Here is a 25,863-nt window from a genome sequence, read left to right on the forward strand (position 1 = left end):
TACATGCAGGAGTTTACTGAGGTTCAGCTCTACAAAGATCTAATCATCATATCGAAATTTTACAGGCTCCAACCAGTTAAGTCTCTCCCCCAGACAACTGGTATTGGCCAAAGTGAAAATACCCAAAAGATAACAAAACCCAACACCCAGACAAGTTGTTACAGGTCCTGGGCAGTTTTCATTTCCTGTGAACACAACCTACTATTGATGAGAAACCCAGTCAAGACCTGCAAACCTGGGAGGCTCACACATTACCACAGGTATGCTATTCCTCAGCCTCAGGACAGATGAAGTCTATACCTCCAGCTAACTTTCCAAAGGACGGTCAATGTTAAGGGCTATGATAGCCATAAACATAAACAGCCAGCTCATTCATTCGGCATGTCTGAAATACCGTCATTAATGCACGGTATCAACGCCAGTGGGGGCACAAAGACAACGATGAACCAGACTGCCACTGCCTCTGTCCTCAAGGGCCTCATAATGAAGTAAGGTAGAAAATCTCTAACCAACAACTTAAAACAGAAGAAATGAAGTGCTAAGTAAGAGTACAAACAATGAGCTAAACAAACGTAAAAGAAGCAGCAGTTGGTTCTGGTTACCAGAGACTTGGATTGTTTCTTAGGGGAAGGATGATGTGAGCTGGCTCTTAAGAAAAACAGTCACCAGAGTTTATCAGTTTCTTTTCCAATTCCCAACTCCACACACTTGTATATCCATGAATCATAAAATAACACAGCCAAAAGAAACCCAGTCTTGACCTAATCCAGCCCCTTATCCAGAGAACTAAGATGAGAGACATGTAAGAAGCTCTTCTTTAAATTCCTGACAAGTGGTTCCCAGTCTGTTACTTGAGTACTTGTGGAAGAACCTTAAAAATGATCTTTTAGTGAGAAAGGAAATGAACTGGTCAAAAATGATGAAACAACTACACACATTTGGGGAAAGATTATTCCTCACTAATCGTCAAAGAAATACGAACTGAAATGAAAACATTTCAAAGATCACATCATCAAAGTCCTTTACAAATAAGACTATCAATGTTAGTAAGTGAAACTGGCACTCCAACAGGGTTGACATAATTATAAATTGGTGGGCCACTCTGGAATGGAATGGGACAATGTATTTCTCAAGAACCTCAATTGTTAACAAGGCCTACAAAGGCCTGTGTGATCTGGCCCCTAACTAGCTACTTATTTCACATCACTTTCTCTCTCACTCTCTCCACTGACAGAATGATATTCTTTTAGCTCTTCTGTGCCAAGTTTTCCCCAGTGAACCCTTGCCTGTCCCAGACCCCTTTCCCCACCTCCTCCTCTCCCCAGTCTGAACACAGGCTATGCCCTCTTTGCTTTGTTGAGCCAAGCGCTCACTACTTGTGCTTTGGCTATCAGCCTAAACATCTCTCCCTCAAAGAGGCCTTTCCTGACCAACCTCCCCACCTCCCCACACACCTAAATTAGAACCATCACAGTGAGATTTGCTAATCTGTTTAACATCTTGTGCTTTTTTTCCCCCTAAGCACTTACCAAAATTTGTAACTATGAATTGGCTTGTATAACTCTTTGTTTAATCTTTCTGTCTTTCACTAACTGTAAACTCCATGACAATGAGAACCTTATCTGTCTTGTTCCTTACTGTCTCTCCAATACTTGGCATACAGATAGTGCTCAACAGTCACTGAATAAATTTTTTCAATGTTAAAACGGTCAAATTCTTTAAGCCAATATTTTCACTTCTGAGGACCTCAATAACCTAAAATGCAGAAAAGGCTTTTAAAATGTTCATCCAAATATTAGTGTAAGTGTGAAAAACAGAAAATGATTCAAATGTCCAATCAGTGGGGAAATGAAATAAATGATGGCACAGAATGGAAGTTCTACACATATTAAAAGGCTACTTATAAGAAGTATTACAGGGCTTCCCTGGTGGCGCAGTGGTTGAGAGTCCGCCTGCCGATGCAGGGGACACAGGTTCGTGCCCCGGTCCGGGAAGATCCCACATGCCGCAGAGCGGCTGGGCCCGTGAGCCATGGCCGCTGAGCCTGCGCGTCCGGAGACTGTGCTCTGCAACGGGAGAGGCCACAACAGTGAGAGGCCCGCGAACCGCAAAAAAAAAAAAAAAAAAAAAAAAAAAAAAGAAGTATTACAACGACTAAAAAATCTTAAGCTCCAGTGCTAAGTGAAAAAAAGCAGGACACATAATTGAGTCTATAGTGTTAGCTCAGTTATTTTTAAAACATACATTTGGAAGAAAACTAGCGGGAAATAAACCATGTGCTAATAAGAATTTTCTCTGGGATAGGGGAGTTATTTGGTGTGTGTGTTGTTTTTTGTTTGTTTCTTTCTTTCTTTAAGAGGGAGATTCTATCTGGTATCTGTTCTCCAGAAGCCTAGCACAACATGTGATGAATACTCAAGAATGGGAAATTGATTACCTCTCAGTACTGAGATGAAATAGGTTATGAAATTCTCTACATCACATTTTAAGCAGAATTGCTTAATGAACTAGCATGCTTAAGATTTGGGCATTTTCACATTGGCTAATCTAAAAAACCCTTGACAACCAGGCTTCCTGAGGAATATAAGTAACAAATCTTTCCTTTCCCCAAGAAAATAATGTAATTTGGATCAGAAACTGCCCACTCAAAATTTTTACTTCTCCCAGCAGTTAATTAGTACCTCCTGTGCTACACTAAAGCATGAAAGGATACAGTGTACTCTTACAGGAAAAAAAAATACATTATCTGCCCTTTCTTCCACAGGCTACACATATGGAAAACAAATGAGTACTTCCCAAATTTTACACAAAGGAGAAAAACCTATGAAAGGGGAATGAGTTATGTCGAAGTGAACATTCTGTCCTGTTCATTTCTCTTTACATAATTCTTCCCATCCCACCCAGCAAAGCAGATAACAGACACATACAAATTGCATCTGTTATTTCTTCCAGAAAAATATTTGGGATCAGCAACAACAGTTAGAAAGCGAAAAAAATGTAAAAGATACCATAACAGCATTAAAACTTATGAAACCTCTGAAAATAAATCTAACAAAAGATATGTAAAACCACCACATAGAAAATTATAAAACCTCACTGGGAGATTTAGAAAATCTAAAAAAATGGAGAGGAAATTCCCTGGTGGTCCAGTGGTTAAGACTCTGTGTTTCCAGCACAGGGGGCAGGGGTTCAATCCCTGGTCAGAGAACTAAGATCCCACAAGCTGTGGGGTATGGCCAAATAATAATAAGTTCTTAAATAAATGGAGAAAAATACCACATTTGTAGCACAATATTCTAAAGATGCTCATTCTCTCCAAATTGGTTTACAGATTTAATGCAATTCCAATCAAAATCCCACAGTGATTTTAAAATTTATATGGAAATGCAAAGGGCTTAAGAATAAGCCAAGAAAAAGACTCTTGGAAAAGGAAAAAGATGGGAAGACTGACTTCTCCCATAGAACAGGACTAACTACTGTTACCATAATCAAGACTGAGGTATTGGTACAAGCACAGACACACAGACCAGTGGAAGCAAACAGGAGCTCAGAAACACACTCACACATAGGCAAGTCTCTGGTACATGAAAGGAGCTCTGCTGATCAGTGGGAAAGAAGATTATTTTCAATAAATAAGAATCTGGGACTTGCCTGGTGGCGCAGTGGTTAAGAATATGCCTGCTAATGCAGGGGACATGGGTTCGAGCCCTGGTCCAGGAAGACCTCACATGCCATGGAGCAACTAAGCCCGTGCACCACTACTGAGCCTGCGCTCTAGAGCCCACGAGCCACAACTACTGAGCCCACGTGCCACAACTACTGAAGCCCGCGTGCCTAGAGCCTGTGCTCCGCAACGAGAAGCCACCGCAGTGAGAAGCCCGCACACCACCACGAAGAGTAGCGCCGGCTCGCAGCAACTGGAGAAAGCCCTCATGAAGCAATGAAGACCCAACACAGACAAAAATAAATAAATGAATAAAATTTTAAAAATAAATAAATAAGAATCCATTTGGAAAAAAACATCCGGTTGGGCCTTACCATACCCCCAATACAAAAAATTAAGATACAAAACTAACTAATTAGAAATCCTTAATTAAAAGATACCATAAAGAGAATGAGAAAGATAAATCACAGAGTGTGAGAAGATATCTGTAACACACTTAAGCAACAACAAACTAGTATTCAGAATATATCAAAGAACTCCTATTAGTTCTTTAGTAGAAAAAATAGGCAAAAAATGTCACTAGGCATTTCACAAAAGAAATCCAAATGGCTAGTACGTATAAGAAGAGATGTTTAACCTCATTAGAAAACAGTAAAATGAAAATCAAGAACACCATAAGATAGCTTCACATAACCAACAGAGTAGTAAATATTAAAAATCCAACAATTCCAAGTGTTGGTAAGGATATGGAGCAGTGGGAACTTCCATAAACTGCTGGAAGGTATATAAACTGGTACAACCACTTTGGAAAAGAATTTAATCTTACCTAGTAATTTTGTGTTACTATATATATGTATAGGAATTTCCATTCCTATGTATATATGCATGTACCCATGCGCCAGGATACATAAGGAACATTCACAGTAATATTGTAATAGCCTAACCCTGGAAACTACCCAAATGTTCACCAGAAGAATGGATTTTTTTTTAATTATGGAATAATTTTCCATGGGAGCATTCACTATACAGTAATGAAAATGAATAAACTAAAGCCGTATGCATAAATGAATAGCACATTTACTGAACAAAAGAAGAATACAGGATCATTCCATTCATATAAACTTCAACTAAACTATACTGTTTAGGAATATATTTGTAGTAGGTAAAACAAATGATTTTCAAGAAGTCAGAATAGTGGTTACTCCTATGAAGAAGAGACAGTGCTGTAATCAAAGACCATGTGGGAGGCTTCCTTGGGGCTTACAATGAGCTACTGTTGAGCTGAGTAGTGGTTACACAGCTCTTTGCTTTATGGTTATTCTGTAAACTATCATGATTTATGCACTTTTCTGTATGTATGTTATTATCCTCCCCTGCCCCCCGCAAAAAAGAAAAAAAGACATGAATGGTAAAATATATATCACCAATCTAATACTGAGTTGGGGGGGGCAATTAGTGTAAGAAGCTTTTTCAGCTATGTAGATCTAATTTCAAATGTTCTGTCCCATTCTTCTCTAAGTATATTCATATCTGTTGGATCATGAACAATCTGTGATTCAGAAGTAAAGGTTCCTACAGGTGTAGATAAAAGTAATTTCTTGTGGGTGATATTTCAAGTTTTTATTTACTCAATCCTTGGTGGGTTGGAGCAAAGTACTTTCTCAATAATGAGAATGCAAAATACAAAAATTCAAGTCCTACAAAGTTCTCATCGGCTTTAAGAAACAAACATGGATTTGTTAACTAGAACACAAGAAGTGTAGGAAAGCTATCTAGGGGGTGCTAGGGGGACCAAGCAGGAAAAAGGAAAGGTAAATCTCACCATTTTCAAAAATTTTGCCTCATATCAACCTCTATCTATGACCCCCAAAATTATCCCCCATAAACAGATGACTAGCCCCAAATTTAGTCTGTAGTACCTAAAGTGGGAAAGAAAAAAAAGAAATTTGGTATTGATTAGCTCTTATAAAAGAGCTAATTAATGGTTTGTTCATCAAAGGAACAGGAGAGAAGGCAAAAACTAGTAGCTATGGTCCAACTTATTCTTCTGTATACCTTTCAATGTCTTCCTCAGTGCCTCATTTATTGCAGGCACTTTATAAATATCTGCTGAATAATAATTTCCATACTGGTCACAGCAATGAACAGTAGCAGAACTGTAGGAAGGTACAAATGACTGACCTGAAATAAACGTTTAAAAGTCAAGGATAAAATAAAAGGCCAAGAATACAATCCCCAAAATGCCAGCTTTCTCTTAGAAACATTTATGAACTTGTCATCCATTAAATTATCTAACTTTTGTCTATAATGCCTTCTGAGTAATGCATTCCATGTAATTACTATACACTGTGTCTTAAATCCATAATTCTCGAACGTCAAGAGGCACACCTCTTAGGATATAAGCAAGTCCTCAACTTATAAATGGATTATATTCCAAAAGTTCATTTGTAATTTGATCATTTGGAATATGGAATGTACTTTCCCACATGAAATATGAATTATGGCAAAATTCTCAGGCTTGCCCACAAAAGCCTGTAAGGTAACTGAAATGTAATATATTTGCAATGAGAAAAAGGAGTAAATGGTATTTCAGCTCCCATCCTAGAGGCTCCTGAAAATAAACCTTATGCAGTCTCAGCCAGTTCTGAAACTCATTCATACTTGAAAGACTTATCAGTTAGTATAAAGAAGGGGTGGATATGTAAGGAAAAGACAGCCAAAGAGCACTGCGCCATTAAAGGAAGAAGCAAAGTTTTCCATTATGACACATTCATTCAATGTGTGCCAGCTGGCCAAAGGGGATGGGGTTAGATCATAAGAGAGATTTTTCTGGACTTTTCCAAGCCCAGCCTGGAGAGGATCCAAAGGTACATCAATTTTACCTTTTAGACCTAAGTGCTCAGCCTAGAAGAAGACAGACGAGTAATATTTAAAAATACACCTTGAAACGTCTCTACCAACTTTCTCCAATTAGGCCAATAAAGGTTGGGTTAAGGTACCTCCTCTCAGTAGGGTTCCAACTTGCTCTGTTTAGGAAATAGAGGTATCAGGACCTTGACTGCCTATTGCTCCATAAGGACTCTTGCTCAATCAATGAATTTCCATATCAGATATGCCTCTAAATGAAAGAGATCTGAGAAGAAGTAAAACTTCACTCCACCTTTTCAACACGCAGTACACCATCCATGAAAAAGCACCTCGAACCCCAGGATTTACTTTGCTCTAGAACACCCCACTTTCCAATTCCATAATCCTCTTGAGGATTTTCCATTTCTGCTCTTACCTTTACCTCCCTACTAATAACCATGCAAAGCAGACCCAGTGTAAAATATCATAATGATGTTCTTACCAGTACATCCAGCCTTTTTCTCCTTTTGATAGGAAGAAGCACCATTAAGGTGCACAAACAGAAGACCCAGTTATGGCCAGGAAAGCAATGCAACTAGATACTAACAACATGCCCCTGTCCAGACATTCACCTGCTGGCTGCTGGATGGAACAAAAAAGAAAACAGTAAGATGTTTCACCAGGGAAACAGCTCCTCTGCAAGTTCCTAGTTTTCTTAACTTGATCAATAATTCCTATTTTCTCCCTAAAACAACAGAATCTGATTTTGACACTTATTTTAATGATTTCTGCTAAGCAATTAGTATTTTTGGCCATTGACATACATTCTACCATATGAGGTATTTTTCTGTAGTCATCAAACTTCTTATAGATTATTTCTTTATTAAGCCCCTCCCCTCCCCTTCAGCATTATTCTAATACCAGTATTTCACCACTGTTTCCTTTCTAATGTTGAACAAAATTTCAATTCGGGGGGCTTGTTTTCGCCTGCCAAAATGGTAATTATGCTGTACAGACAGTTATGTTTGTCTGTCAGTTTCAAGTATCCACATTCTCTTATAAGCAAGATCACTATTAATCAATTTGGGGCTCCTGGCAGTTAGGAAACCATTCTAGCAACTGAAGAGGTTGGCTCTGACATAGCTTAAACTAACAGAGATAGATGATCTAGATCATAAGTTTTCAACCTGTGCTCTTTCAAGAGCTGCCTGAGGGGCAGGATGCCAAGTAAGTGGGGTTCTGCCTCCACCATAGAGATTCCAGTCAATTGGAGCAGCTGTTTTACACACTGGACTTATACATAAAATTTCAAATTTATAGAGATCTTCAACTTTAAAAAAGTAGTTAAAACTTCTGGTCTAGGACTTCCCTGGCGGCACAGTGGTTAAGAATCCACCTGCCAATGCAGGGTACACGGGTTTGATCCCTGGTCCGGGAAGATCCCACATGCCACGGAGCAACTAAGCCCATGCACCGCAACTACTGAGCCTGTGCCCCACAACTACTGAAGCCCACATGCCCTAGAGCCCACGAGCCGCAACTACTGAAGCCCGCACGCCTAGAGCCCGTGCTCCGCAACAAGAGAAGACACCTCAGTGAGAAGCCTGTGCACCACAATGAAGAGTAGCCCCCACTCACTGCAACTAGAGAAAGCCTGCGTGCAGCAACGAAGACCCAACGCAGCCATAAATAAATAAATAAATAAATTTTAAAAATAAATGAATAAAAATTAAAAATTTTTTAAAAATACAGACTCTCAGGCATCACCCAGATCTACAGAATCAGAATCTGCATTTAACAAGCAGCTTTGTTGATTGATTAGCACATTAGTTTCTGGCTAGGCACTAAGGATACCACAATAAATAAGACAGACATAATCCCTGCTTTCACAAAGCTTCTCATCTAGTCAAATATGATAACAAATAAGTAGATAATTATGCACAGGGTACTTAGGAAGAACACAAAGGGCAAACCCCTAACCTAAGTTGGGAGTCTAAAGAAGAAGTCCTGAAGGAAGCAGCACCTTACCCTGGTTCTTTTTTTTTTTTTTTTTTTTAATATTTATTTATGTTTTTGGCTGTGCTGGGGTCTTAGCTGAGGCACGTGGGATCTTCACTGCAGCACACAGGATCTTTAGTTGTGGCACGCAGGATCTTTAGTTGCAGCATGAGAACTCTTAGTTGTGGCATGCAAACTCTTAGTTGAGGCATGTGGCATCTGGTTCCCTCACCAGGGATCGAACCCAGGCCACATGCACTGGGAGTGTGGAGCCTTAGCCACTGGACCAGCAGGGAAGTCCTTACCCTGGTTCTTGACTAGAAAGAAACGTTAGCCAGAAGAAGAGGATGAAGGTCATTCCAGGAAGAAAAAACAGGACATGAAGTGGAACTAAGATGTGGAAATGTCTCTTGTGGGAAATCCCAAATATTTTATTGTGAGCGGGAAGAGATGAGAGGCAGGGCAGAAACTGGCTATGAAGGTTTGCCAAGATGAGGAGCATAAAGGGAGGAAATGGGGAACTGCTAACTGATTTCAAGCAGGAGAGCAGTAGCCTTATTTATGGTTTAGAAAGATCATCCTATTGGCAATAGGAACAAGATGAGAAACAAGCAGAGACCAGTTAGAAGGCCATTCTTGCAGTAATCCAAGTATGACATTATTAAGAGTCTGAACTAAGTGGCAGCTGTAAAGATGGCAAGAAAAGAATGAATTCAGCAGATATGACCATTGTGGAATTTACAAAAATTGGTGACTGGTGGCTGGGAGGAAAGATAAAGGAGATAGAAAGGAAATGGAGTAAAAAATTACTTCTAAAAATAGCATGTTATAATCTTTCTGGAGGACAATTTGGAAATAATGACTTCAAAAAATTAAAAACTTCATACCCAAACGCGTTACTTTTGTGACCAGAAGGACACAATGTTCTTTATGTCCTTAACTTTTTATCCACTTCTGGGAGTTTGTCCTACAGTTACTTGCAACATTTATATACCAAGATGTTTACTGCAGTATTATTTATAACATAAAAAAATAAAAACAAGGTAAAGGTCTCACAGGAGACTGGCTAAATGTTGTATACACACAATACAAATATCAAGCAGAGAAAAAATATTTTCTAATATAGCTGAATGATATAGTAAAATCTCATAAAATAATATTACATGAAAATAATTTATACAGAGTATATATGTGTAAAAGTAAACGAATGAACAAATAAAAACTGATAGAAAATACATTAACTGCTGCCATTAGCTATCACTGAACTGTATAAACATAAGGGAATTTTCATTTTCTTTTTTCCTATACTTTATCTGATAATAAAACAAATAAAACCCTTAAAGTTTTCAATCAGAAAGAAAACAAAGCAAAGCAACCCCTTGGTCTGAACATCTGGGTAGAAGATGGTACCAATTTCTACAATGACGAATTCAGTAGGAACAGCAGTAAGATGATGTTTAGCTCTGAGCGTACTGAGTCTGTGGCACATCCAGTGAAGGTGTTCAACAGACAGCCAAGCATATGAGTCTGGAGCTCAGGGCAGAGACTTGGCCTGGAAAGATAACATGGAATCAATAGCATACAATGGAGGTTAAAGCCAGAGTTCTGGGGGAAACCATTCAAGGTAAAGATATAGAGTAAGAAGTTAAGGAAGCTCTAGAGCTGAACACTGGAGAGTAATAAAATTTAAGAGGTGAGTAGAGAAAGATAGTAAAAGATCTGAGCAGAGAAGGGAGTGGCTAGAAAGACTGAGTTTTAAAAGCCAGTAAAGAGTAGTGTCACAGATGTCAGTGGAGGAAAGGTTTCAGCCAGAGGGCATGGCCAACCATGTCAAACGCTACAAAGAGGTCAAACAGAATAAAGAGTACCTATTTGGTCTACAACAAAAAGAGCACGAATGACTTTGGCAATGGCAGTTTCTGAAGAGAGGTAGGGACAGAGGCCAGAATGCAGGGAAGTCTCTGGAATGTGGGAAAGTAGAGAGACAGTAACTGTAAACTACTCTTTCAGGAGCTTGACTTTAAAGGGAAGGTTAGATAATTGTCGTTGTTCAAAATGGGGGGAAATCAGCTGATTTATATGGCAAAGAGCTGAGACAAAAAGGCTGAAGATACACCAACACCTCTGCCTCAACAGTAACAGCTGCCTTCTACTCCACTGAGACCATCACAGCTGTCAGCACCAATTTTCTCTACTTCCTGCCCAAGATACGACAGTTTTACTGTTTGCTGTCTGTCATCACCTTCACTGCCATTCCTCCCATCCCAGAGGAATGCTGGTCCCCATTCACGCTCAAGGCAGAGCCAATGCCTTTGGATCCCATCCTCTTGCATCTCCCAGGAACAATGTTCCATCAGTTATCCTTTCCAGCTTGTCCCTCTGGACTCTTTCCCCTTAACGTATAAATAAGCTGAACTTTCTGCCATCTTGGGTGAATAAGTAGAAATTATAAATGGGAAAAGAACACAAGAAAACTGCTTGAATGTCCACTATTTCCCAAAATAAAAAATGCCTGAGTTTCCATTACATTTCCCACTACGTGTGTAAAACAGAGTTCTTGCCACAGACAAGTAAACCATTCATCTATTTACTCAACAAATATTTATTGGGTGCCCACTATGAGCCAGGAGTTGAATATACACTGTGAATAAAATAAAGTTTCTGGACTCATGAAATGTACTATACAGACAACAAACATATATACATACATGTACAAACACACACACACACACAGGTCATAATAAGTGCTTAGAAGAAAAACAAAGCAGGATAGAGAGTAATGGGAGGTGCTATTTTAATAAGATAGGCAGGAAAGGCCTCCCAGAGAAAATAACATTTGTGCAGGAACTTCAGTGACAGCACAAGTATCAAGCCCTGGGGCAGTAGCATACTTGATATGTTCAAGAAATAACAAGAAAGTAAGTGTGGCTGGAACAGAGTGAGCTGGGGAACAGAGGTAAGAAATCAGGTGATGCTGTTCATGGGTTAGCTGTGAGGTAATAGATTTAAGCTACAAAAAAAAAAAAAAAAAAAAAGAAATCAGGTGAGAGGTGATACCAGGACCACGTCGTAAAAACTATGATTTCATCATAAGCCTCATGAGAAGATATTGAAGAGTTCTGAGAGGAGTGTGACAATGTCTGATTTCAGTTTTCAAAGGCCCACTGGGTGGAGAATTCCAATTACAACACAGGGTGATGAAATACAAAGACAAAGGGCAACTAGGCAAACACAAAGAGGGACACCTAACACTGAATATGAGTGAGGACAGGCTTCTCAAAGGGAGTGATGTCTGAACAGAATACTGAAGGACAAGTAAGAGTTAGCAAGAAGGCGGCAGGGTGGGGTTTGGGGAGGGCAGTTCCCAAATGGAGGGTACAGATGTAGAAAAGCCAGAGGAGCTTTGAAAAGGTTTGGTATTTCTAAACCCCAGTATCAAAGAGTCAAAAAATATTTTATAAAAATATACCACTTATAATGTCTACCCCCAAAAAAGATACCAGGGAATATACCTAATAAAATATTTGCATAACCTTTATGGAAAAAATTATAAAATCTGTGGGTAGATATTAAAGACAGCCTATTTAATTGCAGAGATAAAACTAACTAATGGACAGGAAGACCCAATATTTAAAATGTATATTCTCCCCCTTAACCTATAAATGATATATTTCAAATCAAAATCCCAGCAATAACTTCACAGCAGCATGATTCATAAGAGCCTCAAACTAATAAAACAAACTATATATCCATCAAAAGTAAAAATGGACAAGTTACATTCATAAAATGGATTGGTTATATAGCAATGAAAATGAACTACTGCCACACACAATTCAACCCAAATGAATTTCAAAAACATAAAAGAAGCCACCAACAGAACACCATACAGCATGATTCCATTTATATCAAGTTTAGAAACAAGCAAAACTAACCTATTGTGTTAAAAGTCAGGATGGTAGTTTTGTCTGATCAGGAAGAGGGAGTACTGATTGGGAAGAAGCACAAGGGGTGGTTCTGGGGTGCTGGAAATATTTTATTTCTTTATTAAATAGTAATTATGCACAAGTGTACTCACTTTGTTTGTAATAACAACCAGGATGCTTACAATTTGCGTTACTCTGTATCAACGTTATACTTCAATAAAATGAAAATATACTGATGTCTGCAATTTACTTTGAAATGTATCCAAAAAATAAGGTGGATTGATGGACAGTGGGATAGATAGATCTACTATAAAGAAATTATAAAATGTTAATGGTAGAATCTGAGTGGTGGATATAAAGGTGTGCAGTGTAAAACTCTCTATTTCATCATATGTTGGAATTTTTTCATAATAAAATGTTGGATGAGAAAACCCCAATGGGTTTTCTTGTAGAACTTCACAAGCTGATTCTAAAATTATGGAAAAACAAAAGGGCAAGATTAGCCAAAACAACTTTGAAGAAGAAAAAGGCAAGGAGAGACCTGTCCTAACAGATGGCAACAGTAACTAAAATGATGTAAAGACACAGAGATAGAGAGACCAGTGAAACAGAACAGAGAGCCGAAAAACTAACTCCTATACACAGAGAAACAGAATAAAGCTGGCATTAAAGATCACTAGGGAAAGGAATTCCCTGGTGGTCCAGCAGTTAGGACCCCCCGCTTCCACTGCAGGGGGCATGGGTTTGATCCCTGGTCAGGAAACTAAGACCCTACATGCCACGTGGCACAGCCAAAAAAAAAGATCACTAGGGAAAAGAAGAACTATTCAATAAATGGTGATTCATAGATTAGATTAGAAGAAATTACAGAATACCTTAATAACTCACAGGGAAAATAAATATTGAACAATAAACACAAGTTGCTGAAGAACACGTACAATATAGTTCTCCCTCTCCAATTAATATATGTATTACATAAATGTGTATATGGGTTTACAAAGTGAGAAATATTACATAGGGAGAAGCAAAAAAGTAGGAAAAAAACCCAGAAACCAATTATGATAACCCAGGCAGGAAATGTTGGGCTTACAATGATCACCTAAACTTATCATTTCTCTATTTTATAAGAAATATTAAGATTATAAGAAACTTTCAAGAGACATAAAATAAAGTAAGGATCTATGACATTAGAAACATGAAGACCTTGGTTCAAATCCGGCAATTCAATAATTCCATATCTACTCACCATTCTTCCGCTCACTAAGTGGAGGCAAATTGGGATTCCTGCCAGGATGGAGGCCTAGGGTCAGCTCGGGCTGCAAGGAGAGCTCCTGCAGTTCATTGGCAACAGCTTCGCTTTGGGGGCTGGGTGCCGCGGACAGGGACACCAGCACTGGTTCATCATCATTTTCGCCAGCCCCTCCTCCGTCCAGCCCATTCACAGCAATGACGGAAGGGGGCAGGCACACTACACTGGAGAAATCCACCTTGGCTTTCGTGATGGCAACCTGGAAATGGAAGGAGAAATAAAAAGTTTAGTTATGGAAAAAAGACTATTCCACTGAGTACGTGCTGAATATTAATTATTATAAATTATAGTACTGGTGAGCTACCACTATTCTTTTGTTTTGTTTTGTTTTTTAGTTTTTGTTTTTGTTTTTTTGCGGTACGCGGGCCTCTCACTGTTGTGGCCTCTCCCGTTGCGGAGCACAGGCTCCAGACACGCAGGCTCAGCGGCCATGGCTCACGGGCCCAGCCACTCCGCGGCATGTGGGATCTTCCCGGACCAGGGCACGAACCCATGTCCCCTGCATCAGCAGGCAGACTCTCAACCACTGCGCCACCAGGGAAGCCTGCTACCACTATTCTTAAAAGCTTTTTGTAAAATAAACTAGCATCATTATTAAATTTTTACTATGCTCAGTGAGTGCATGAGATTTCAAGTCCAATAAGTGTCCTCAACTATATCACTCAGGAGGATAATGTATGACTGAAATAAAACCACACACACACACACACACACACACACACACACACACACACACACACACACACACACGTGTCTAGTGGGATAAAAGGAAATAGTGGTCAAGGAGAAATAGCTATGAGACAAATGTTACCTTCCAACTACTAAAGAAAAATATCTTGTGAAATAATACTTAATGAGTACAAGGTATTAAAGTATCATATTGTACCAACATAATCCAGGGGAGAAAATTTCTTTAAGAAAACAATCCCCAAGCCACTAGATTCCACAAAGAAATATAAATAGAGATGTCTGCTTGATAATGGATATTAGCTTAATTTTTTTAAAAAAAATTTTATACACTTTTTAAAGGTTACTTTCCATTTAAATATTGGCTATATTCCCCATTTTGTACAACACATCCTTGATCCTATCTTACACCCAATAGTTTGTACCTCCCACTCCTCTTCCATCCATATTGCCCCCCCCAACACTGGTAACCACTAGCTCGTTCCCTGTGAGTCTGCTTCTTTTTTGTTATATTCACTAGTTGGTTGTATTTTTTAGATTCCACATGTAAGTGATATCATACAGTATTTGTCTTTCTCTGTCTTACTTCACTTAACATAATGCCCTCCAAGTCCATCCATGTTGCTGCAAATGGCAAAATTTCATTCTTTTTTATGGCTGAGTAGTATTCCATTGTGTATATATACCATGTCTTCTTTATCCACTCATCTGTTGATGGGCACTTAGGTTGTTTCCATATCTTGCCAATTGTAAATAATGCCGCTATGAACACTGGGGTGGCATGTATCTCTTCGAATTAGTGTTTTCTTTTTTTAGCTCAAATATTTTAACCCAACTGAATATTTAATCACAGGACCCAGGAATGGAATACTAAAAACAAAACACATGGCAACCCGAGAAAGAATAAGATCTTTAAAAATGAAAAAGAGGGCTTCCCTTGTGGTGCAGTGGTTGAGAGTCCACCTGCTGATGCAGGGGACACGGGTTCGTGCCCCGGTCTGGGAGGATCCCACATGCCGCGGAGCGGCTGGGCCCGTGAGCCATGGCCGCTGAGCCTGCGCGTCCGGAGCCTGTGCTCCGCAATGGGAGAGGCCACAACAGTGAGAGGCCCACGTACCACAAAAAAAAAAAAAAAAGAATAATTTTTACAAATTAAAATGTAGAAACTGTTTATCTGAAATTAAGTTTACAAAAAGATATAAAAACAAATACTCATATAAAAATATTATACATGGAAAAAAAGACCATAAGGGAATTTACCAAAACACAAAATGGGTTTTGTTTGTTTGGACTATGAAAATTTTTACTTTCTTTAGTTTCCAAATTTTCTCTAAAACACACATATAGCTTTTATAATGAAAAAGCTATAATTCTTAATCTAAAAAGGGGACCTAGAAGTTCCCTGCAGACTTTAGTGAGGACTTTAATCTGCTTCAGATTAAGAAACCAACAAAATATTGGAAAGCCATGAAATGAAGAAAGGCACTGAAAACTAAAAGGACCATCACATTCTACCTTCATGTAAGGCTATAATGTGCCCAAACCTGACTGCAGTTCTGGTTGCTCTTCATAAAATGTAAAATGGAATGGAAAAGATCAGATAAGACCAATTAAGAAGGGGGGGTGACATTAAGAAGAATAAAGACATTAAGAAGGATTCTCTACTCCAAAAATGCTGAAAGAAAGTGAGGCAAGTTCAAAAATATATATATATATATTAGGAACTCAATAATCTAAGAGGTAGTATGGGTAAACCTTGGGAAAAGAATTTTTTGAGGGTTTGAACAATTTTAGGAATTAAAAAATAACAAATTTTTACCAAGAAAATCCAGAATTTGAACTTCAAAGAATTTTTTCCCATCTTGCCTATGACTTACCATCATTTAAGCCATGTCTCTATGTGTACTGGGAAAAAACAATTGTTATACGTGATTAATCCATCTGGCTTTTCCTTTGCCACTGACCCTGAAAGAGAATATTTGTTTTCCTTAACAGCAGCCTTTTCAGGCTAAAAAATTCAATTTTATGATATTTAACAATCCTTTGAGACCCAAACTCCTTAGTACAGAGTCCTCAATACCCTTCCCCACCCTGAAACATATGAGCGTGCTCACACATACATGCGCACATGGATGATGGCACTGAGATGTATTAAAAAAAAAAATACCACTCTTAATTGAGTACTAAAGGAAAGCAGGAGGAGGATAGTATCAAAACTTCTGCCCTGGGCTTCCCTGGTGGCGCCGTGGTTAAGACTCTGCCTGCCAATGCAGGGGACACTGGTTCGAGCCCTGATCCTGGAAGATCCCACATGAACGGAACGACGAAGCCCATGCACCACAACTACTGAGCCTGCGCTCTAGGGCCTGTGAGCCACAACTACGGAGCCCACACGCCTAAATCCCGTGATCCGCAACAAGAGAAGCCACCGCACTGAGAAGCCCACGCACTGCAACGAAGAGTAGCCCCCGCTCACCACAACTAGAGAAATCCCACGCACTGCAATGAAGGCCCAACGCAGCCAAAAATAAGTAAAATAAGAATAAACAAATTTATTTAAAAAAAAAAAACTTCCGCCTTAAGACCTAGGAAAAGTAGCTTCACATACAGTAACAGGTTTTCAATAAACAGTTGTTAATACACAATGGAATATTATTCAGCTACAAAATGGAAGGAAATACTGCCATTTGCAAAAACATGGACAGACCTTGAGGGCATTATGCTACGTGAAATAAATCAGACAGAAAAAGACAAATACTGTATGATCTCACTTATGTGGAATCTAAAAAACAAACAGAAAAACAAAAATAAAAACAAACGCATGGGGGCTTCCCTGGTAGCGCAGTGGTTAAGAATCTGCCTGCCAATGCAGGGGACACGGGTTCGAGCCCTGGTCCGGGAAAATCCCACATGCTGCGGAGCAACTGAGCCCATGCACCATAACTACTGAGCCTGCCTTCTAGAGCCCGCGAGCCACAACTACTGAGCCTGCATGCCTAGAGCCCGTGCTCCACAACAAGAGAAGCCACCACAATGAGAAGCCCACGCACCGCAATGAAGAGTAGCCCCCGCTCGCCACAACTAGGGAGAAGCCCACACGCAGCAACAAAGACCCAACGCAGCCAAATATAATAAATTAATTAATTAATAAACCTCATAAAAAAAGAGATCAGACTTGTAGTTACCAGCTGTTGGGGTGGGAGGTGGAGGAATTGGATGATGGTTGTCAAAAGATACAAACTTCCAATTATAAGATAAGTAGAGTTAACACTGCTACATGGTATATCTGAAAGCTGTTGAGAGTAAATCCTAAGAGTTCTCATCACAAGGAAAAAAATGTTTTTGTATTTATATGAGATGATGACTGTTAACAAAACTTATTGTGGTAAACATTTCACAATATATGTAAGTCAAGTCACTACTTACACCTTAAACTTATACAGTGCCATATATCAACTATATCTCAATAAAACTGGAAAAAAGTTGTTAAATAATTATAGATTATGAGTTCATATCTCTCATTAGAAAATGGAGAAATTTAACTGAGATGGTAACAACTGTGTGTGTATGCAGTAGACAGACCCTGCAAATAGTATTTGCACATTAACAGCCACTTGATAAATGCCTTTCTGAAAAAGACAGAAGCAAATGAAAGATATTTAAAGACAGTCTAGGGACCAAGACAGGCAAGTCTTGAGGAAAATCTGAACAATACAAGAAGACTATATGAAAAAATACAGAAAAATTAAGAATAAGATTTGGAAGTCAGGATAGGAACCAGGAAACCTCATTCCACTTAAGTACTCCAATTAAACTGCTGGGGTAGAATCATAGTTTCATGTAAAAAGTTCTTAACCAAACAGCAAAATCCCATTATTTCAGACTTCACTGATATCTGTGATACCATAATGAAGTATAAGATTAAGAAATATTTTATGCGGGTTTCCCTGGTGGCGCAGTGGTTGGGAGTCCGCCTGCCGGTGCAGGGGGCGCGGGTTCGTGCCCTGGTCCGGGAGGATCCCGCTGGGTCCGTGAGCCATGGCCACTGAGCCTGCGCATCCAGAGCCTGTGCTCCGCAACGGGAGAGGCCACAACAGTGAGAGGCCCGCGTACCGGAAAAAAAAAAAGAAAGAAAGATTTTATGCTACTTGAGGGAGGGGTAGGATAAAAGAGTGCCACCAATTTTATAGTGTTTACCAGATTAAGAGAAAAACTAAAATACTGCCTCATAATGCATAATTCTTTACACGATTACAAAAGAGACTAGCACATAACACAGTCAATGTTAATATGTAAATGTATATTTCTCATTTTTCCATTAAAAATGGCCTGGCAGGGCTTCCCTGGTGGTGCAGTGGTTGAGAATCTGCCTGCCAATGCAGGAGACACGGGTTCGAGCCCTGGTCTGGGAAGATCCCACATGCCGCAGAGCAACCAGGCCCGTGAGCCACAACTACTGAGCCTGCACGTCTGGAGCCTGTGCTTCGCAACAAGAGAGGCCGCGACAGTGAGAGGCCCGTGCACCACGATGAAGAGTGGCCCCCGCTCGCCGCCAACTAGAGAAAGCCCACGCACAGAAACGAAGACCCAACACAGCCAAAAATAAATAAATAAATAAAATTTTTTTAAAAATGGCCTGGCAGTAGTGTTTACTGGATATAGAGTTTTAGCTTTGCAAGATGAAAAAGTTCTAGAGATCTGTTGTACAACAGTGTGAATATACTTAACACTAGTGAGCTATACACTTAAAAATGATTAAGATGGTAACTTTAGTATCATATGTTTTTTACCACAATAATTTTTAAATGGCTTGGCAAGATCTCTGCTTAAGAAATAATTTACTAAACTAACTCATATTATTCATTGAGCTTGAAAGAATAAACTGTCTATTCTTTAAAGTGTCCCTTAATTTACTTTTCAGTAATTCAGAACAACCTTCCTCCTATTACTTTGAATTAGAAAATTATTATTATTGCTGAGATTTGGAGATCTGACATTCACATGTGTTACTGCTCCTAAAAGACAATAAAGATCCATCCATCACAATGATGTCATGATTTCGCTAATGAAGTTTGAAGTTAAACTGCATGTGTCTGTAATTCTGGTATGTACTTAATGCACATAACCAGTACTTCTAAAAAAAAGATTTTTTTAAAAGAAAATGTGGACTATGAGCCCTAAAAGAAAGTCAACCCAAGTCAAGTGCTAGGCGTAAAGAAAAAATGAAGAAGTTTAAAAAGTGATCTTTTTCAGAACTCATACATTTTTTTTTTTTTTTTTTTTTTTTTTTTTGTGGTACGCGGGCCTCTCACTGTTGTGGCCTCTCCCGTTGCGGAGCACAGGCTCCGGACGCGCAGGCTCAGCAGCCATGGCCCACGGGCCCAGCCGCTCCGCGGCACATGGGATCCTCCCAGACTGGGGCACGAACCCGTATCCCCTGCATCGGCAGGCGGACTCTCAACCACTGCGCCACCAGGGAGGCCCCAGAACTCATACATTTTTAATAGATTAAAGAAAGGAATATTAAATTCTGTAGTGACTTGGACCATGACTGTGCCTGCCACTGCCTGGAATGAAAGAAAAAGCAATTTGAAAAACTGTTTTACTGAGTGTTCCATTCAGAATTTATTTTAATAGCTTAGTAACTGATTAAGTTCCATATTTATAGGATCATTAAGGGCTTGAAGAGGTCATTTAAAAATTTTACATACCTATATAGTTTACCAAACATTTTTACTGGGCAAATTATATGCTACAGTAGTATTTAATTTAAAGATTTCAAAAGTTTCAGGATATAGCCTTTCAAAATGCTAACATTAAATGGTATTATAATAAAATTCTTCCATCAAAAATTGTAAGGGGCAGGAGGAACAGATGAAACAAGAGAGACAGAACACTGGTAACTGTTGAAGCTGAATACTGGGTATATGGAGATTCATTATACTATTATTCTCTCTATATTGGTGTATGTTTGCTAACATTCTTATAATGTTTTTTAAAAAAATTTTTTTTAAATAAGATTCTTCCATAGGACAAAGTGAAGACTTGGTGAGACATAAAGCAAGGTTTCCTTAATCTTGACCTTAGAAAATAAGCCAAACAAAAGTCAAGTATAAGCACTAACAAAAGAAAAGACAGAATATTTAGCATGAAATACATACATTGGGAAGATTTATTTCTCTAGCCAACATACGACTTTCTACTCATTTTTAAATAGCCCACAGGAGAAAGTCCTAGTAAACTCTGACCATCTAGAGACAAGATCCAAAAATGCTGAGGAATCGCCATCATGGATTAAGTCTCCTCTACCAGTTCCTGAATATGCCTAAAGTCTTATTTACTGTAAAACTTGCATGAAAAAGAAAAGCTGAAAGAGTAATAGTCATCTCAGATTATACATATATTATTTAGAAAAATTAAAGAGTTATATCTCAAAATACTTTCTGAAATGTCTCAAAGGAAAGATAATTAACATAACCAAAAGAAAAAATCTGCATCATGTTTTAGTGTTGTAAATTTATAATTCTACTGAGTCCAAAATCAAACTTTCTTTTTCATCATAGGATCACCAACTCCAATTTTTTGCCTGCTGATTCACATACGATCAGTAGCAGCCAGAACAAAAACAACATGGGGGCAGGGTCATCTCCCACAACCCATCTGTTTCCCTCTCTTGCTGGCTTGATTCCCCCTCATCTTTTCTCCACCCCACCCCCTTTTTGGGCTGCATGCCTTCTGCTGGTGCCGAGCGGCACATGTAACTAGACGCAATAGCACAAAATGTGTTAGAGAAATGGAAGAGCTCAGGCAGACAGCTGATAACTCTAAAAAAGTATATACTGACATGATTTTTTATTATGACCCATGACAAAGAGTTTCATACAACCAAATGACATTACTCTTCTGAAAAAAATTTCTCTGTATAAAAAGTGGTTTTTTAATCAATTAATGAATCTTTTTTTAACTGTACAGATTTTTACTCTTATTTTCCTTGATTTATCTTCAACAGATAAACCAAAATCTTTAAAACTCTTACTGTCTAAGAAGATATATATATATATATATAAAATTTGACACAAAGGAATTTGAGAACAAGTATTTTCTGAGAGCTAACTATGTACTAGGTACTGCCCTAGATCCTACAGTGAAAGGTGAGGAAAACATCTAGCCTTGGCTAGCTAGCTGCCCTTATCTCTGTTACTACCATCCCCGTTATCTTCAGATGTCTTAAAAACTACTCAGGCTACAACAGATGGCAAAGAAAAGGCCTTTCTGCTCCCTCTTCATCTTAGAAGTCATCCAAAACCAAGGAGTACAAGAAACAGGAAAATATAAAATCTAACTCAAAACAACAGAAAGCACATGAAGAGTGGCACGGCAGATTAAAGATGACTACAAATTCCCTGACACTTCTCCCAGTGGTAGGAGGTCTATTTCCCCTCCTCTTGAATCTGAGCTGGGCTGTGACTGCCTTAACAATGCAGTACAGTGAAAATGATGCTATGCCAGTTCCAGGTCTAGAGCTTAAGGAGACTGGCAGCTTTTACCTTGATCTTTGGGAGCGCTGTACTCCCAGAAGTCCAACTGCTCTGATGGAGAGACCATAAGAAGAGGTCTCAAGACTACACTGAAAAGAAAAGGGATCTAGCTAAGACTAGCCTTCCAGACATCCCCACCAAGGTGTCAGGCCTGTATACTCCTGGACATCCCCCAGGCACGCCCAGTCACTTGCTGAATGCCACCACGTGGACCCAAGTTAACGAACACCATGTGGAGCAGAAGAAACCCCAAGCTAAGCCCCACCCAAATCCCTGACCCACAACACTGTGAGACACAATGAATGACAGCAGATTTCTTAACATCAACATGGGAAATTGACATAATAGAATATGCTTTCAAATTCTCAGGAAAAAACTTATTTTCAAATTGGGATTGCTTATATAGACTATCAATCAAGTAGGAAGGCATTCCACGTAACAAAAATCTTACCTCCCAAGTAATTTTTTTCAGGAAGTCCCATGGAGCCACAGCTTTTGCTCACTTCAGGTTTTCAGCGCCTCCTGATCATTTTACAGGGAATCAGTCATCCAAGTTTTTCCTCTTATCCCAACAAAACAGATAAAAGGTAACAATATAGTACTGCGTCTTCAATACCAACAGTACAAGGCCCTTCAGAGTACCTGCTCCATTTCTCACACTCCCCTTTAAGCACCCACTGCTCCCACCATATGTTGCTTTCTACTTGTGACAGCCTAGAACTGCCTCTTCTTCCCCAACCTACCCCCTTCTCCGTATTATCCAACCCCTTCCAAAAGGCTATGCTTCCGTAAGAGCCCAGGCCTGCTTCTCACTGCTTACTTTTACTACTATTAAAATGGATTGATCCTCCACTAGGCAGTTAAGTTCACTGAGGAAAGGAATTCCATTCTACTGTCCTTTTGACTCAAGTACCTAGATATCATACTTGACGCAGAACAAGAACTCAATAAACATTTGTTCATTTACTGACTATATTAATCTCATGGCAACCACATGACATACACAATCAAAGCCAGCACTGATACAGAAAAAAAAAGAGGGAAAAAGGTTCTGTCACAGGTAGGTATTTATGTTTAAACAGAAATACACAGAAGATCAGAAAAGGCTTCCTAAGAGAGGTAATATTAATGTTTGGGAAGAGTCATAAAAACTAGATAGAATTACAAACCAGAAACAGGCTCACAGACACAGAGAACAGACTGTGGTTGCCAAGGGGAAGGGGGTGTGGAGGAGGGAAGTGTCCGGAGCTTGCAATTAGCAGATGCAAACTACTAGATACAGGATGGATAAACAAGGCCCTACTGTAGAGCACAGGGAACTATAGTCGATAACCTGTGATAACCATAATGGAAAAGAATATGAAAAAGAATATGCATAACTGAGTCACTCAGCTATTCAGCAGAAATTAACACAACATTGTAAATCAACTATACGTCAATAAAAATTTTTTAAATAGGTAGTATTGACAAGATTCACTTATTTCTCATTCATTCTTCTGATAAATGTCTACTGAGTAACTACTACATGCCAGGTACTGTTCTGTGTGCTACAGGATACTACAGTGAATAAGACAAAGTTCCTGCCCTCAGGGAGCTTATATTCTTCCAGGAGACAGAAGAGCATGAACAAAAACATGGATGTGAGAAAGTGTGGAGTATGTTCTAAAAGGGCAATCAAGTACAAGTTATACGAGATATGCCTGGAACAGCAAGCTGAGTTTCACTCTAAGAAGTAGGGAACATAACACAACATTGTAAATCAACTATAGTCCAACAGAAAATAAAAATTAAAAAAAAAAGAAGGAATAGCATGGTCAAACCATGTTTTAGAGAATTAATCTGGCAGTGCAATAAATACTGGATTGGAAAAAAGGAATATGAGGTTGGGAAAAAAGTTACGAAGCTACTTTTACTAGGCAAAGTATAATTTATTGAGATCCTGAATTTGGGTAGCAAATGCAGAAAGATGGGAACTGTCACACACAACATGGAGTCATACCTGGCACAGAGCAGAAACTCTAATCTTTGCTGAGTTCATGCTGAATGAATGAGACAGAATTTATAAGTGATAGGACATGTTTGTGTTTGGTTGTGGGGCTGAAGAAAGGGAGGTGTCAAGATGACTCCATGGTTTTAAGCCAGAGTGACTGCTAGAACGGTGATTCTACTAAAAGAAGCAGGCAAGAAAGGAGGAGGACATTTATCTGAGAGGATGATCAATCTGATTCTGGGTACTGGGTGCAGGAGCCAAAGCCAAATAATAGAAACATCATTTGAGTTTCCATCATATACTTGAGAAGGAAAACATGGACATGAAAGTGGAAGGATAGAAACAAAAAGGAATACAGGAATAGGAAGAAAACAGAAAGCGTAGTGATAGTATTAATAAGAGGAAAAGGCAGAGGTACAGATATAAGGGAATGAGAAATTGCTATCATACCTGACTCTTGATAATTCAGGAATTCCTAGTCTCAGATTGCCTACTTTGGTTTTAGAGCATCCCTCTGACTCCTAAAATTATCATATACAGCTGAGTATCTAATTACATATCGGTACTTTCTACTCACACTATTTTAGAAGAAGCTCAATAAAGCTGTAACTTTATAATGCTGAGGGGCAACCAGCTGTCCCTAAACTTAAAGACACAAGTAAGCTCAAGGGCTTATATAAAAGGACATGAACTTACCAGCTGGAAGCAGGAGAAATAAATAAAAACATTTAAAATAAAGAAAAGTTAAGATATGTATTTTATCTGCAGGCTCAACTCCTTTTCTTTGTATTACCTCTCCACACCACTCTCTACAAGCCCCTGCCAGATACCCATAGCTTAGAACATAATTTAATGGTGTTGGGTACACATGGGAACACCTTTAACTGAGTGACACAAACTGCTTTTCAGTCTTAATGTCACCTAAGAAGACCTTCTGGGGTGGATCTGGCTTCCATTAATTCACTCAACAAATATATACTGAGCAGGCACTGTTCTAGGCACTGGAAATGCAAGACACAGAAAATATTCCTGCTTTCATGGAGCCTACGTTATAGTGAGAGAGACACAAAAATAAAAGTAAATAAATACACAATAAAATAATTTCAGGTAACTGTAAGTATTATGGGGGGTGGAGGAAGGTTAATTTAAATCTTCAAGAAAGGTCTCATTGAGGAGGTGATTTCTGAACTGAGACTTTTATAACAGCCAACACTTAATGAGCACTTCCTCTGTGTAAGGCACTGCATGTGTGTGTATTCAACCTTCACAACACTAACAGGTATTTACTTATCCAATTTTTTACAGGTGAGGAAACGAAGGCACTGAGAGGTTAAATAACTGGAATGCAGAGAATCAGCTTTCAGAGCCCATGTCTCTAACCACTACACAATCTGATGCTAGCATAATTTGACAAGAAGCAGCCAGCCATGCAGAGGAAACAGCATGTACAAGTTCAAAGACCATGAGGTGGGAATGAGCTTGACATCTTCAAGGAACTGAAAGACCAGCCTGGGCAGAGAGCAGAACAGGAGGGGAGAAATACATTTTAGGAAAAACTGGATGCCCCTGGGAGGTTTTAAGCAATGGAGTGATATGACCTGACACATGTTGTTAAAGATCACTTTGGCAGCTGTGTAGAGAATAGACTGTAGGGGAAATTGTTCACCTTAGCCTGCTGCCTGACTTTTGAGTTTGGTATAATTTACCATTCTGCCTGGCCCCCTAGTAACAATTACAATAATGTTGTTTTGGGGAAAAGTTATGTGACCTATATCAATATCTTAAATCACTGAGTTTGGTGATATGACCCTGGGCAAGTCACTCTGAATAAAAATTGTTACTCTTTGTCCTGTTATCTTAAAGGGTCTTATGAGAAGTTATCCTGAAAAGTACAGAGAGTTTAACTA

The sequence above is a fragment of the Hyperoodon ampullatus genome, assembly GCF_949752795.1.
Source record: "Hyperoodon ampullatus genome assembly, chromosome: 11".
NCBI lineage: Eukaryota > Metazoa > Chordata > Mammalia > Artiodactyla > Ziphiidae > Hyperoodon > Hyperoodon ampullatus.